The sequence below is a fragment of the Hemiscyllium ocellatum genome, chromosome 35 (genome assembly GCF_020745735.1).
Source record: "Hemiscyllium ocellatum isolate sHemOce1 chromosome 35, sHemOce1.pat.X.cur, whole genome shotgun sequence".
NCBI classification, from domain to species: domain Eukaryota; kingdom Metazoa; phylum Chordata; class Chondrichthyes; order Orectolobiformes; family Hemiscylliidae; genus Hemiscyllium; species Hemiscyllium ocellatum.
Window position 1 is genome coordinate 32,900,307 of NC_083435.1, and position 17,596 is coordinate 32,917,902.

Consider the following 17,596-nt stretch of genomic DNA (forward strand, 5'->3'; position numbering starts at 1 on the left):
ATTCAGCCCTCTCACTGCTTCAGTCCGGCTTCCATTTTCGCTACGATTACAAAAGTGAACTGCAATGCTCATTGAAAATGCACGAGATATTCCCCTAAATTACTCACTGCATGAACAATATTTATTTCTCCGCGGCTGAGAAAGCATAATATTTAGTCTCAGTCCCTTTGAACTTAACCGGGACACAGCTTGAAAGTGCTGTTTCCTCGGTAGTCTACTGTTTAGTATTTCTCCCCAGAATGTCAAAGACCGCAGTTCACCTCATCCCGGATGGAGAATTGAAGTTTTGATCTTGAAAACTCCGTGCTTTGCAGACTTGCGAGATGTCTGTTTGTCCATTTCCGTGTATCTGTAGGTGACTATATTTGTATCTGTGTATGGTTGTGCCTACGTGCTACATTCAGCTTGAGGGCCGATGAACCAATTCGAACACTTGTCTGAATTATGTGCATTCCTCAATTTCACTTTGGGCTGATCAGATCTGAGTTGAAATGGTCAATTGAACAGGCATTTGAAATGATACAGGGTTTGGAATTTGTGGTACCGAATCAGTATTTTGTACCTAAAACAACGTTTCAAAACTCACATTTAATTCTTAAGATGATATTAAAACATCTATTGAATGTGTATTTTGATTTTTCTGCTTGACTGCCTTTAACAAAACGAGAACATTTCAAACATCTCTGCCCAACACGTCGAACATAAAGTGCTGGTACGTCATTTTGAAAGGCCCACTTGCTTATTTCTATTTCTGAAAATATTCTCTGACTTTCCAATATGTCCAATTCATAAGTTGAAACGAAGTAAGGAGGGAGTATGAGGGATGGCAGTTGAGGGAAAGGAGACAAACTGAAGATGCAGTATGGAAGGCAGGAGAGGGAGACACGCATTACAGGGGTCTACTATGCCATCCTATCTCAAACGACTTGCTGTTTTTGAAAATGTGTGGAATGATGAGCACTCAGGAAATGCAGCACTGACAGCCATGTTTCTAGTGCCGTGTCTTGCATTATAGTAACGAATGTATGCCAGGTTCCAAGCGTTCACTTGTGATAGAGCACCCACTAGTCAGAGGCACAGACAGACATTTATGCTGCCAACAGTAAGGTATCAGAATGGTGTCTTTTTTGTCCCTGGTGCCAGGATCAAAGATGTCAGAGAAATTTCAGAATATGTTCAAAACCGAGAGGAATCAGCAGGAGGATTTTGTGCATAATTGGAAACAATGACATAGGAAGAGGTAAGGTCGAGGTTCTGACAATATTATGTAAGAAGATAGGCTGGAATTAGAAAAGGACATGCTCACATAAGCAATATCTGGATTATTTCTGGTGCCACCAGCTAATGAGCGTAGGAATCCAAGGATACAGCAGATGAATTTGTTCCTGAGGTGCTGTTGCAGGGGAGAGGGATTCACATTCTTGAAGAAGTGGAATCTCGGTCTCGGGTATAAAAAAATTGCACAAGAATGAAGTATTCCACCTGAATTGGGAAATGACTAATATTCTGTCGGAGAGATTTACCAGATTTTCTCGGGATGGGTTGGGAGGATGGACACATTAAGACATTCAGGAAAGATAACAGTCTGAGGGTGATACTGTTGGGAAAAAGGGAATGCCAAAAATTAGGAACAACACATAAAATGATGTCGGAGAGATAAATGAAACTGAATTTATTTGAATTCAAGATGCCGAAGAGGTAATGCAGATGAATTGGCGGCATGTTTTGGAGCATGGTTGTGGGATATCATAGCAGTGTTGTGGTTCTGTTCGCCGAGCTGGAAGTTTGTGTTGCAAACGTTTCGTCCCCTGGCTAGGCGACATCATCAGTGCTCTGGAGCCTCCTGCGAAGCGCTTCTTTGATGTTTCTTCCGGTATTTGTAGTGGACTGTCCTTGCCGCTTCTGGGTGTCTGTTTCAGCTGTCCGCTGTAATGGTTGGTATATTGGGTCCAGGTCGATGTGTCTGATGATGGAGTTTGTGGATGAATGCCATGCATCTAGGAATTCCCTGGCTGTTCTCTGTCTGGCTTGCCCTATGATGGTAGTGTTTTCCCAGTCGAATTCATGTTGCTTGTTGTCTGCGTGTGTGGCTACTAGGGATAGCTGGTCGTGTCGTTTCGTGGCTAGTTGATGTTCATGTATGCGGATTGTTAGCTGTATTCCTGTTTGTCCTATATAGTGTTTTGTGCAGTCCTTGCATGGTATTTTGTAAACTACATTAGTTTTTCTCATGTTGGGTTTCGGGTCCTTTGTTCTAGTGAGTCACTATAAAGGGAAAACATAGAGATAGGAGTCTGACGTTTATGTTTAATGATATCATCATGGCAATCCTTAGGGAGGATATTACTGGAAATGCATTCAAGAAAGTTATTTGAGTAGAACTGAGAAGATAGGGATCATCACCTTATTGGAATTGAAGTATAGACCACAAAATCGTCAGCATGAAATTAAGAAACGAATTTGTAATGAAGTCTCAGTTATCTATGAGAATAATAGGTTGGTTATTGTAGCGGATTTTAACTACCCAAACATAGACTAGGACTGTCATAATGCTTAGGGCTTGGATGGAGTGGAAATTAGTCAGTGTGCACGAGAAAATTTTCTGATTCAGTATGTGCATATACTTGCAAGAGAAAGTGCAAACTTTGACCTGTTTATTGGGCAATAAGTCAGGGCAAGTGACTGCTCTGTCAATGACTGAGCACTTTGTGACTCGTAACGATAATACAATTAGTTTTAAAATAGTGGCAGAAAAGAATATAGCGTATCTAAAAAGTTAAAAGTCTGAATTGGAGGAACGCTAACTTTAGGAATATATGGCAAGAACTTTGAAAAGGTGATATGGAGTGGATATTTGCAAGTAAATGTACAGGCCGAAAATCAGAACCCTTCAAAAATAAAATTCCCTACAGATTGGAAACAGACGGTTCGGCCCAATCAGTCCACACCGACTCTCTGAAGAGGAAGAGACCCAAATCATTTTCCCTCTGACGAATGTACCTCACACTAACAGCAATCAAGCATGGCCAATTCACCTGACATGCACATCTTTGAATTGTGGGAGGGAAACAGAGCACTCGGAGAAAAAACACACAGACTCGGGAAGAATGTGCAATCTCCACACGGACAGTTGCCTTAGGCTGAATTTGAACCTGTGAGGCAGCAGTGCTAACCACTGAGTCATCATGCCACCCTACAATGAGAGTCCAGAGACAGCATGTCCCTATTAGGGAGAAGAGCAAGGCTCATGTTTGTAGGGAACTTTGGAAGACGAGAGAAATTGAGTTTCTGTTGATGGAAAGGAAGGAAGCATCTGTCCGGTATAGACAGCAAGGATTGAGTGATTCCTGAGAAGAGTAAAAAAGCAGTAGGACCATAATTAAAAGGTAGACATGAAACAACTTTGGAAAATGTACTTAACAAGAGTCAAGAGGAATTCCAAAATATGTTAAGGGCAAAATGGTAACTAGGGAGAAAACAGGGCTCCTTAAAGATCAGCAAGGCCACTATGTGTTGAATCGCATGGGGTGGGGGCTATACCAAATGAGTAATTTTTATCATTGTTTACTGTGGAGAGGAATATGGAAGATAAGGAAGATCGGGAAATACGTAGACATCTTGAAATAGTCCATATTACAGAGAAGATCCTGGATATCACAAAACACCTAAAGGTGGATAAATCCTTGGACCTGATCAGGTAGTTCGTGCAACTCTGCAGGAAGACTGGAGGTTCGCAACGTTGTACCAATGTTAAAGAAAATTGCCAGGAAAAAGCCAGGGAACCATCGACTTGTGAGCCTGATATTGGCGGGCAAGATTTTGAAGAGAATCCTGAGGGAGAGGATTAACAAGTACTTGTATGGGCAAGGACAGATTAGGGATAATCAACGTGGCTTTTTGCGTAGTGCATCGTGTTCCCAACAACTTGACTGAGTCTTTTTAAAGATACAGTGAAGAGGAAAATTAAGCAACGAGACAGGAATGTGATCTATATGGATTACAGAAAGGAATTCGACTAAGTTTCTCGTGGCAGACAGGTTAGCAAGGTAAGATCACATAGAATACAGACAGAACTAGTTATTTGGATACAAAACCGGCTCAAAAGTGCGGTGGTGGAGTGTCGCTGTTCTAACTGGAGGTCTGTAACCAGCCGTATGCTACAAGGATTGCTGATGGGTCCGCTTTTCTTTCTTTTATTATTAAAAAAAAGAAAGTAAAAATACGCGGTATTGTTATCAAGTTTGCAGATAACATTAAGATTGAAGGTGTACTGGACAGAGAAAACAATTACTTCAGATCCTGATCAGATGGAGCAATGGGCTGATGGAATTCAATTTAGATAAATGTGAGATGCTGCATTTTGGAAAGGAAAATCAGGGCTGTATTAATCAAAGTGTCTGTGATCTGTTTCGGAGTGAAGTGACCTTGGATTGCAGGTTCATAGTTCTTTAAAAGTGGAGTCGCAGCTGGATAGGATAGTGAAGAAGGCTTTTGGTTTGCTTGCCTTTATTGATCAGTGCATTGAGTATTGCAGTTGGGAGGTCATGTAGTGACTGTACAGGGCATTGGTTCGTTCAATTCTAGAACATTGCGATCAATTATGGTCTCCCTCCCACAGGAAAGATGTAAACTCGGAAAGTTTCAGAAAAGGTTGACGAGGCAATTGCCAGCGTTAGAGGGCTTGAAGTATACGAAGAGGAGCTATGTTCCCGAATGACGGAGGCTGAGGGATGATCTGAAAGAGTTTAATAAAGTCATGAGGGACATGGAAAGAATAAATCAGGAAAGCCTTTTTTTCGTGTGTTGGTGAAATCCAAAACGAGTGTGCGTAGATTTAAGGTGAGAGGAAAATGATATAAACGGCACGTAAGAGGCAACGTTTTCATGCACAGTTGACGCGTATAGTATGGAATCAGATGCCAGAGAAATTTGTGGAGGCTGGTACGATTTCATCTTTTAAAAGGCATATGGATGCGTATATGAATGGGTAGGGTTCAGAGGGGTATTTGAAAATTCTGGTGAATCGGACTGGATTTATACAGGATGTCTGGTCAGCAGGGACGAGTTGGCAGAAGTATTTGTTTCTGTGTTGTATATCTCACTGATTCTGTGATTCTAACTATAGTAACACATTTGACGTTCTGGTATGATACAGTGTGGCACTTTGGGCGGAGCCACCTCCTTACTTTCGAGGTTCATTTATCTATGTGCCTCGGTGCCTGGGAGCCGGAATCCTTGACATTGAGTTCACCTTTATTTGCTGTTGATAGTGATAACCACATTAATCAACTTGAAGCTACTAAGAATGACAGAGAATGAATAATGCAGAATTGTTTAAGCTATTGTGGTGACTTTTCTTGCTTAGACGTCAATTCCACGTCAAATGAATCATTACTGGGTCATATTGTGAACCCATGGTACGAGGCCAAATGCTGACATTTGTGTTTTTCCAACATCGAGTGCTGGACGAATGAGCTTCTACTTGAGCAGCATTTGAAAGTTCAACGCGTTCTAACTTCCAATCAGTCTATAGCAAAGAGATACATTTTATTTCTGGATATAATATTAATAAACCATATTTATCTGAGAGGCTGGAAGCACTTTGATCGGTCTGGAAGCCGGGAAAGGCAAATGTTTGTAAAGGTTTAGTGACTTCCTCAGTTTACAACATTCAGAGGTTATGAACTCTCTCTAAATCTATGAGTTTCCAGATGTGTCACTATTAGTTTAGGCTGCCATTTTCTCTCTATCCCTGCATACATCGCAGTTTCTTTCCTCCTACCCCTGACTCTACCTTCTAGATCGCTATTTCAATAAAACCGTTCTGTCTACGTTGGGTAACAACCTTGATATGTTCACAGATGACATGTTCGTCAAAAACTTCTGGAGGCGATCATAAGGTAATCGTTTGCTCCTTGCTAGTGTAGTGGTGAACGTTCATGTTTCACAAATGAAATACGTTTAATTGCCCGCAAGAGAGTTGCAAGAGTTAGCAAGAAGAGCTGTCTTCCGTATGCAGCTAATATTGCAGACAAATACAGGGCTAATGTTTATGCTCTCACTCAGAATCTTCTTCAATGCTTAACAGCTTTACTTGAATAGGCCGGCATTTTCAATCAACATGAAATGGTTGTTCGAGCCGAAGAGCTGATTCCAAACTTTGGAGATGTAACCGTATTTGGAATCCTCTACGAAAGACAAACCTTTTCTTTTCACTTTAGGATTCGTGACTCACGTAAATTCGTCAACATTTGACACCATGAGTTGTTTTCCTTTACTTTATTTGTCTGTTTGTGTACAAAGTTTTTCTCGAGGAACTGAACATAAAAAGAACCAAATCAGAGAATTTGTCTATTCTCCTGTCCTTTTTCCATTCCCCAATGTCCAACAGTTTGATCAATCCATATTGTCTGCCTCTCTCTATGCTTATTCACTAACAAAGTGCTCCTGTCCGGAAGCGTTAACACAATTTTCCTTTGCAAGGTCATTTCCATAAAGAGGTAAGTGCTCATAGTGTTTCCTCATTGTTCTAAAATCACAGTCCCATTGTTTGATCTCAAAGGACACGTTGTATTTTTCTTTCCATGAAAATGGATGAAAAGTACACGTTCAAAAGCTGAGCAATATTTTTGTTTCGTGTCTGTACATACATTAACACTTGTGTCTCCACTCGATCCAACACTTTCTCTGTCCATTATGTAGTCATGATACTCTTTGGCGTTTTCTTATTGTTTTTCTCCCGTTTACTTTTGTTTCACGCTCGCTATTCGCACTCTCATTCTCTTTTTGTAAAAGGTCTACATTTTTGAAACTTCTCTAGGGCATCTAGAATATGCTCCAGTCAGATATAGTCTAGACTAAGGATTTTTCATCAGTAAACGAACAAAAGCTTATAGAGAAAATGCAGAAAGGTAAAGTTAAGGATTATGCCCGAAACGTCGAATTTCCTATTCCTTGGATGCTGCCTGATCTGCTCTGCTTTAACCAGCAACACATTTTCAACTGTGATCTCCAGCATCTGCAGACCTCATTTTTTGCCCGAAAAAGTTAAGGATTGGCAGATCATTGAATCGGGGAATGGTCCCGATTCGCTGAATGACCGATTTTTGCTCATTTTTCTTATGTTCCAATAACTTATATATCTAATATAAATACCTGTGCTGATTAGTAGACTTTAAACTAATTAGGCAGTGAGAATGGAATGATTAGCCAGTCGTAGCCAGTTAGTCTCAATGGCGCACAATAAAGGGAAATGGAAAGTGCTGCAATGCAGTATAGAAGATCAATAAGATAAGTTAGATCAAGAGAATGTTTTGAAGCATACCTCAGATTAAAGTGCATGTATATGAATGCACAGCGTATTATAATTTAATCGATGATTTACGGGCTCATATTGTCATATACGGATATTGTGACGTCTATAGCGATCTGATTCAAGACAGGACATGACAATTTGCTCAATATTAGTGAAAGCAAGGCGTTTACAAAGGGTAGAAAAGGATAAAGAGTGGAGCTAATGTTCAACAGAGCATTGCAGTGCTGGAGAAGAGGAAACATCAGGGTCGTAATTTACAGAATTAATTTGGTAAGACATAAGGAGAAAGAAAGTATTGGAAAGAGAAGCAGCATCGGTGAAGTACTGCAGATCTGCAGTCAATGTCACCGAGGTGTGGACAGGATGAGGAACCCGTCTCGGCATTGAGAGACAGAGCGCATCAGATGTGCAGTAGGACCGGAGTAAAACTATCATGGAGGTGGATAACGTCAGGAGACGTACTAAATAGAAATGTGAGGGTGGGATCATCAGAGAGAGAAGCTTGTGAGAACATGAGTATGATTACGGACAGCACAACATCTGAATAATAATACTGGGTTTTGAGGCACTGACTGAGCCAATTGGAAGAATTTATCTGCACAGGAAGGCTCATCTGAAATCGAACAGCAAGTTGCAAATCAAATCAGCCACAAATGGTCAGCTGACTGGTATGTCGCTTTATTTTTTTCTCCGACATTATTGTTGGAATAGAGAAGATAAGATTTGTATATATTTTCTTTTAAGTGTTTAAAACATTTGCCTACTTCTAATACATTTATTTTCAGAGTATATTAAGTATGGCAGTGGAAGTCAGGACTGTTCTTTGCACGATCTGTAGAGTGTGAGAAGTCTTAAAAGCGCTTGGAAGTCCGAAGGAACGAATCCACAGGTATTTCTCGTGTTTCGACTAGTTCTGCTAAAGTGATGGATAGAGGCAAGTCTCTAAATGGCAGGATATTATCTTTCTCTATGATCACCCGACTAATTACAAAAGGGTGTTCAGAGAAGGAATTGTTCATTGCCAGTCAGAAAAAGGGGTAGCCTGGAAAGATCCATGGCGCATCTCACTCAATAATGTTTTGCTGTCATCGATATCAGTGATAGTGACAATTCCTCTGGGGAGTTCAGCCCGTGCACATTTGCACTATACTCTGGGGTTTGCGCTGTGGTGATTCAAATTCTGCTTTCTGTCATGTGTAGTGATCCCTTCCTACTTTTCAATCGCAATTATTTGTGATGTGCCATGATGAAGGGGGCACTTTGCCAAACGTAATGCATTGAGTTGCATTTCTCTATTTTTTTCATCTGAAGAAAAATTGGCTACAGGTTCAATAGGCATTTCATGTGTTGTATGATTCTGGCAGGAAAGCAAGCAATAACACATATTCAGCCTTGGATCTACGAGTAAACATCGTTCAAGGTAAACTTCGGGACAGGCAGCAACAGGTTAGACTTCAGGTGGCACCACCACAATGCTCACATGTGCACGCACGCGAGTGCGCGAGCGCAGACACATTCACCTCACACAAACACACAGTCACACAGACACTTTCTCAAACACTTATGGTCGCACCAAACTCTATGGCAGGGATATTGTGTACTCCCTCACACACTTTTTCAAGCACACACAAACACACGCTGACGATCACACACACCCACACTCCCTCCCTCTCACTCTCTCGAACAACCACGCATCCTCACTCTCTCTCTTCCACACATTTTCAAATACACACACACGCGCGCGCGCGCGCACACACACACACACACATCTAGACACACGCATGCGCACACACGCACATAAATATTTGGGGTGAATTTGTATTTGCAGGAACTCTTTATTTTGCTTAAAAACACACGATTTGTACACAGAAAAGGTGGCAGTTATAAATAAACATACTTTGGAAATAAAACCAGTCTGACTTCTGGTTCAGGTATAAACAGACTTACCTGAAACGTCGATTTTCCTGCTCCTTAACTGCTACCTGATTTGCTGGGCTTTTCCAACACCACACTCTCAACTTTAAACTACAGCATTTGCAGTCCTCACTTTCGCCCGAATATGAAACTTGACGTCATACCTGAAATGTATTGTCTGCTCGAGGTGTCACCCTCAATTTAGGAGGAGTTATCTTGGGACAGAGAGCAAAATAATTCTGGGATTTACATATTAATTAACTGAATATTGCACCTTCATTGTAATGGATTACAGACTTTATAGCCACTTAGATTTGTTTGATGAATTCGCTTAAGTTGCATGACCCTTTTAACTATGACTTGAAAATTTTGTATCCGATGCATTCTCTCTTACTAGTTGCTTGCCGGGGGAGCGGGTCTCCGAAAGTATGCAGTTTCAAATGAATCCTTTGGGATCAAAATGGCGTCTCCTAGTCCATCCAACAACAATAACTTAAATTTATACACTATCATTAATATAGATACTGTAACACATCGGAACTGTATTGCATCAAGTTCCAATCGTGTAAATATTCATGGTTAATATGTTTGCAAACTGACTGCGGTGTGAATGAGTTACTCTTAATACATGTGTGCATCTGTATCGAGTATCAAGATCCAAAACCGAAAGCAAAACAAAACGAAAATAAGAAAAAGGAAAGGGTAAAAAAAACTGAAACAAATGCAAACTAAATAAGCAACGAGGAACGACTGGATTTCCTTCAGTGAATCTTTGGAAGCATTTCGCTTGATGTAAACTCAAGGACTGATATCCCAGTTTTGTAAATGCGCACGCAGAGACAAACACAGGGACTGGGTTATATAGGGAGAAATATTGATACAGATGGAACAGCAAAGCTGGAGATGGATAATCAGGGATGAATACACTAGTCGATAAAGTATGGCGCTTGGAAAAAGCATCGCAGGTGCTGTATATTTTCCAGAGGCACACTTTATCGACTCTTGTCATTCCAGCATCTGTCTTCCATGAACACAGCTGAGTAAGGCGAGATAGCGACCTTCTGAACGTGCAGCACTCCACTCGCTCCGCTACAAACCCCGGTTCACCATCAAACCCGCTGACTGGTGGTAGTCTGAAGGATGGACCTTTACATCACAGAGGCCAAATGCCAACTCTTCAGCCCCACATCCTACCTCCCCCTTGCCCACGATGCACCGTGATCCTTTATGGGCAAATCCACGACACCATCAGTGCCCACTGACTCTGGAGATCTACTGTCTACTGCCTCCAAACTCATAGTCCTCCTGTCCCACACTGCCCATTTCTACCTGCTCCTTAAGATTCACAACCCAACAACAGTGGCCGACCTAATACCTCAGCATGCTGCTTCCCCACCGAACTCATCTTGTCCTCCCTCGACTCCATCATCTCCCCGAAGTTCAGGCAGTTCCTATTGACATTCTCGTCATCACCCACGCCTTCCATTTCTTCAACAACTTCCAGTTTCCCGGTCCTCAGTACGATCTTTTCACTATGAATGTGCAGTCCTTAAACACATTATATTGGAAAATTCTATTTTGACATCCATTACTGCTAGAAATCAGAAGGCAAAGAAATAAAAGTATTAACCAATTTTATACAAAATCCCAAAAATTAAATGTCTTCTGGCAGTTCTGTCAGAGAAGTGATTAACAGCAGAAATAAAACAGAACACAGTTCTACATTGAAATATTAACTAACTGAATGTTAGCAGGTAGAATAAAAAAAAAATTAATTCCCACATACAACACATTAAATTGAAAGAATGCACTGACTGCACTTTGAACTTTTAAAGTTGGTACAGATAAAATGTCTGAACATCCTCTCACCAGTGTGACAGTAGATGTGTTTGTAGCTGATGCAGGAAGGCAAATTTATTCCACAGTTTAAAATGAACGCTTGCATTCAAATAGTGCCTCTAATTTTGGGAAAATATTTCAAACTCTTTTAAAGTAACATAAATTCCAAGTTACAGTTCAGAAATGAATAATCTGAGGGATGAAAGAGTCTTGACACACTCATTGCAGTGAGATTGAAAATCTGAACGGACAGTGAGTGAATGAACTCCTAAACTGCCCAGGAAAATGCCATTTGAGGCCAACCAGAATAATGTTAATCTTCTGAAAAGAACAGAAGGAGGGAAGGTCTAGGGGTATTAATGAGTGGTTCAAATTCCACCACAGCTGATGGGGGAATAAGAATTTAATGTTAAAAAAAATTATGAAATTAAGCCTCGAATGATGACTATGAATCCATTGCTGATTGATCAACGGAAGGAAACTGACATGCCTGTCTGATCTGGTCTAGACGTGATTCCAGACCCATCGCAATGTGTTTGGTTCTTACTTTTGGCTCAGGTTATGAAAAATATGTGGAGGCAATAGGGTAGTGGTGATAGGAGATTTTAATTTTCCCAACATTGACTGGGATACACTTAGCGTCAGAGGTCTGGATGGAGTAGAATTTGAAAGAAGCGTCCAAGTGAGTTTTCTAGATCATGATGTCAATAGTCCGACGTGGGAAGGGGCCATATTGGACCTAGATTTGGGGAACGAGCCAGGACAGGTGATAGAAGTTGTGGTGAGAGTTTTCTTTTCGAACAGTGACAACAACTCAAAGTTTTAGAATACTAGTTGATAAAGAAGAGAGTGGTCCTAATTGAAGAGTACTAAACTAAGCCAAGGCCAATTATATCAAAATTAGGCAGGAGCTGGGAAGTGTGGATTGGACACAGCTATTTGAAGGGAAGTCCACTTTTGATATGTGGGAGGCTTTCAAAGATAAGTTAAAGATAGTGCAGGATAGGCATGTCCCATTGAAGACAAAGGATAGGAATGACAAGATTCAAGAACCATGCATGACAGGAGAAATTGTATGACTAGCTAAGAGGAAAAGAGAGGCGTACATAAGGTCTAGGCAGCTAAGAACAGAATGGACCCTGGACGAATATTGGAAGAGTAGGACAAGTCTTGAACAAGGAATCAAGCGGACTAAAAGGGGTCATGAAATAGCTTTAGCGAGCAGAATAAAGGAGAATCCCAAAGCATTTTCTTTTCATATAAGAAGCAAGCAGGTAACTAGAAAAAGGATTGGTCCACTAAAGGATAATGAATGAAGGCTGTGTGTTGAACCTTAGAGAATGGGTGCGATTTTGAATGATTACTTTGCATCATAAGCATTCAACGAGCAGGAAAATCGATGGTTTGGGCAAAAGGCCTTCATCAGGAATAGAGGACTGCATCTGCAGTCCTCACTTCTGCCTACTTTGCATCAGTGTTCACTGAGGAGAGGAACATGATGAATGTTGAGATCAGACATAGACGTTTGATTAGCCTGGATCACGTTGACATAAGTAGGGAAGATGGGTTGGGTAGGCGAGAGGTTATTCAGGTGGACAAATCCCAAGGACCGGATGGGATCTTTCCTAGGTTGCTGAGGGAGGTGAGAGAGGAAATAGCTGGGGTACTGACAGATATCTTTGTGGCATCCTTAAACTAAGGTGAGGTGCCAGAGGACCTGAAGGTTGCTCATGTTTTCCACTGGTACAAGAGTAGTAGGGATACTCTGGGCAATTACAGACCAGTGAGCCTGACGTCAATGGTGGGAAAGTTGCTGGAGAGTGTATTGAGGGATACGATCTATTTATATTTAGAAAAGAATTGGCTTATCAGTGATAGGCAACATGGTTTTGAGCAGGGGAGATCATGCCTTACCGACTTAATAGAATTCTTTGAGGAAGTGACCAAGTTGATAGATGAAGGAAGGGCTGTTGATGTGAAAAGCATGGGCTTTAGTAAGGCGTTTGATAAGGTTCTCCATAGTAAACTAACAGAGAAAGTGAAGTCACATGGTGTGTATAGTTTTCTAGCTAGGTGGATAAAGAATTGGTTGAGAAACAGGAAACAGAGATTACCAGTTGAAGGGAGTTTCTCGAAATGGAGAAAGGTGACCAATGGTGTTCCACAGGGGTCAGCATTGGGGCCACTGTTGTTTGTGATATACATAAATGATCTGGAAGAGGGCACTGTTGGTATGATTAGCAAGTTTGCAGATGACACGAAGACCGGTGGTGTAGCAGAAAGCATACGGGACTGTCAAAGAATACAGGAGGATATAGATAAACTGGAGAGTTGAGCGGAAAAGTGGCAGATGGAGTTCAATTCAGTCAAATGTGAGTTGATGCATTTAGGCAAGCCTAATTCTAGAGCAAATTATACAATGAATGGAAGAGCCTTGGGAAAAGTTGATGGGCAGAGAGATCTGGGTGTGCAGGTCCATTGTACCCTGACGGCTGCTGCACAGGTGGATAGAGTGGTCAAGAAAGCATGCCTTTGTTGGACGAGGCATTGAGTGTAACAGCTGGCAAGTCATGTTAAAATTGTACAAGATATTGGTACAGCCACATTTAGAATACTGTACACAGCTCTGGTCGCCACATTACCAAAAGGATGCGGACGGTGCAGAGAAGATTTACGAGAATGTTGCCAGGTATGGAACGTGCTAGCTATGAAGAGAGGTTGAGCAGGTTAGGTTTGTTTTCATTAGGAAAAAGGAGATAGAGGGGGGACCTCATTGAGGCTTACAAAATCATGAAAGGAATAGATAGGATGGATAGAGACAAGCTTTTTTCCAGGGTGAAGGATTCTATAATGAGAGGCCACGCTTTCAGGGTGAGAGGTGAAAATTTCAAGGGGGATACATACGGCAAGTACTTCACACAGAGTATGGTGGGTGTCTGGAATGCATTGCCAGCAGAGGTAGTAGAGGTAGGCACGGTAGATTTATTTAAGATGCATCTGGACAGATGCATGACGAGGTGGGCACAGAGGGTTATGGATGGTTAGGAATTGGCGACAATATTAGACAGTAGATTTGGAATGGCTCGGGCTTGGATGGTCGAAGGGCCTGTTTCTGGACTGTAAATTTTCTTTGTACTTTGTTCTTAACTGCCCTCTAAGCAATTACAGATTGCCTACAATTGGGTCAGTTTGCTCACAAGCTTTCTACTGATATTTTTATAAGCAATCACACAGCAACAAACACAGGAGAGAAGAAACCAGTGTATCGAGGAACAGCTCGCAATAGACAATAGGTGCAGGAGTAGGCCATTCCGGCCTTCGAGCCTGCACCATCATTCAATATGATCATGGCTGATCATCCTTAATCAGTATCGTATTCCTGCATTATCTCCATATCCCTTGATTCCACGATCCTTGAGAGCTCTATCCAAATCTTTCTTAAATGAATCCAGAGCCTGTGCCTCCACTGCCCTCTGGGGCAGAGCATTTCACACAGCCACCACTCTCTGGGAGAAGAGGTTTCTCCTCATCTCTGTCCTAAATGGTCTACCCCGTATTTTTAAGCTGTATCCAATTCAGAAAGTGAAAGCAATTAGGGAGTTGCTCATGTGCCTTTCAGTTTAGGCTACGGTTGGGAATGCCTTTGCTAGGGAAATGATTGGGAAACATCTTTTGACAGACAGAATTAGGAGACTTTTCCTGAGGATGGGAGTTCAATCTAACGGTTCTGTAGTAGGGTATATGGCTATGTGAAGCAGAGAAATCAGCTTAAAGAATGCTGGGCATGTTTAGGGGTGTGGGGTTGAGTGGTGTTACGGAGACTGCAAAATGAATATGGAGAGAAAAGGAATCTGCAAATTGTCTGTGGGAGGGGAAGGGTCTACAAGAGGACTGTGAGGGCACCAAGAGGCTGAAAATGAGCATGAAAGGAAGTGTCTGATAACCATTTGAAACAGCAATGGAAGTTACCAGGGTAGCAAGGGAGCCTCATGGAGTTGTAAATTTTTTTCACCATCAAAAAAAGTATACACAGTCAACTGGGATGCACTAAAACTTTATTGCGATAATGAATTCTTTGCAAATTAATATGGAATTTCTTGTTTATGGTTGAAACAACTGCGTAGAGAGGAGGAAAACCTCACAGCCCTCTTGACCTGACAACCACACTTCCCTAAAGTTGAATTCACCAGTTTTGAAATCTCCATCTCCCCCACACCCTATCACATCCCAGATCCAACCCTCGGACTTGGCACTGCCCACTTGACCTGACTTACCTGTCCATCTTCCTTCTCACCTACCTGCTCCACACTTTCTACCAAAGTATCACAATCAGTTCCTACTTTGCCCATCATTCACCATGACACCTGCATTTTACCAATCCCTACACCCTTCTCCCTGTTTATTTCTCTGACCCTTTGCCGTCTCCCCAATGCTGAAGGGTCATGCCTCAAACATTGACTCTCTTGCTCTTCAGATGCTGCCTGACCAGCTGTGCCTTTTCCAGCATGACACTTTATCAACTCTTGTTCATGGTTGTGCAATTTCAGGAGCTACTACCATACTGAGAAAATATGTTCTGAATGTAATTCACACTGTGTTAATTGGCAAATTTAAATTTGCGTTTGAGATTTGAGATGCAGTAAAAAAAATTAGCAACTACTTGTTTAAATGTTCCTGTTGTTTTATATATGTGACCTCATTCATTTGTGGAAGATATCTTTCGGGATAGAGAATTTTATATGTAGAAGGGTAGAAGAGTTATTTTGGAAAATAAAATTGTTGGCAGCCCCTTCCCTTGCACCAATCTCAGTACTGTCGTATCCAGAAAATTAATGTCTTCATTGTATGTTGCAACCTTAAAGATAGAGTGTTGACTGTATTTAAAGAAATTGGCGAATTCTAATTCTCTTTATGGGTGCATCCAAATTTGAGTTCAGTAGAAACTAAAATAACTGAGTCCTGTTACTACATGGCAACATCACCCATTGAAATAAGTGATTGAAATTGAAAAAGTAGCTCTCAGAAAAAAAATCAAGAGGTGACCTCAAAAGAGGAACCAATAAAAAAATTGCTTTCACAAATCTTAAAGAGTACCACTTAATGTATTACCATCATATTTTCCTGCAATTCACTTTTCCCACATACATTTTACATATTTAGTAACCATATATACACTTATTCCTCTTTGGTTGAAGTCAGTTTAACCCCCTCAACTACCATTCTTTTCAATCATGAAGTGTCATGTTACTTGAAACCCGATTATTCCTTGGACCTGGAATGAAATATAGAAGCAGAGTAGCCCCAGAGAAGATGCTTGCACTTGTTTCTTTTCCCCGTAATTGATAGTAAAAAAGTCATTTCTAGTTAGCCACCTTGCTAAGAAAAGAAAGAATAGTTAGATATGTATTACAATGTAGGCAATTTGCAATAATATGCCAATCTGACAATGAGGAGAAAAGCAAAACGTACATTGAAACAATTGGATTCCAGTCAGTGTCTTATGACACTCAAATTGTAAGCTGGATGTGGTGTCAGTGCTGGAGTTACAAAAACTGGCAGCTTACTTCAACGATGCATTGCCAGGCTCAGATCGAAAGTATCCAGTTATCTGCCATCTTTCTTCCCACAAAATGGGATGGTATGGTGGCACAGTGGTTGGCGCTGTTACCTCAGACTGTCAGAGGCGTGGATTCAATTCCTGCCTCAGGCGGGACTCTGTGTGGAGAAGGAGACTAGAACTGCATGAAATATTCCAACAGTGGCCTAACCAGTGTCCTATACAGTCCCAACTCCTGTACTCCATACTATGACCAATAAAGGAAAATATAGCAAACGCCTCCTTCACTATTCTATCTACCTGCGACTCCACTTTCAAGGAACGATAAACCTTCACGCCAAGGTCTCTTTGTTCAAAAACACGCCCTTGGACTTTATCATTAAGAGTGTAAGTCCGGCTCAGATTTACTTTCTGAGAAATGCAGCACCACACATTTATCTGAATTAAAATCCATCTGCCATTTCTCAGCCCATTGGCCCATCTGGTCAAATCCTGTTGAAATCTGAGGTAATCCCCTTTGCTTTCCACTACACCTCCAATTTTTTTGTCATCTGCAAACTTACTAACTGTACCTCTTATGTTCACATCCAAATCATTTACGTAAAATGACAAAAAGTAGAGGACCCAGCATCGATCCTTGTGGCAATCCACTGGTCACAGGCCTCCAGTCTGAAAAATAACCCTCCATCACCACCCTCTGTCTTCTATCTTTGAAGCAGTTCAGTATCCAAATGGCTAGTTCTCCCTGTATTCCATGAGATCTAACCATGCTAATCAGTCTCCCGTGGGGAACCTTACCAAACGCCCTACTGAAGTCCATATAGATCACATCTACTGCTCTGCCCTCATCAACCTTCTTTGTTACTTCTTCAAAAAACTCAATCAAGTTTGTGAGACATGATTTGCCACGCACAAAGCAATGTTGACCACCCCAATGAGTCCTTGCCTTGCCAAATACATGTACGTCCTGT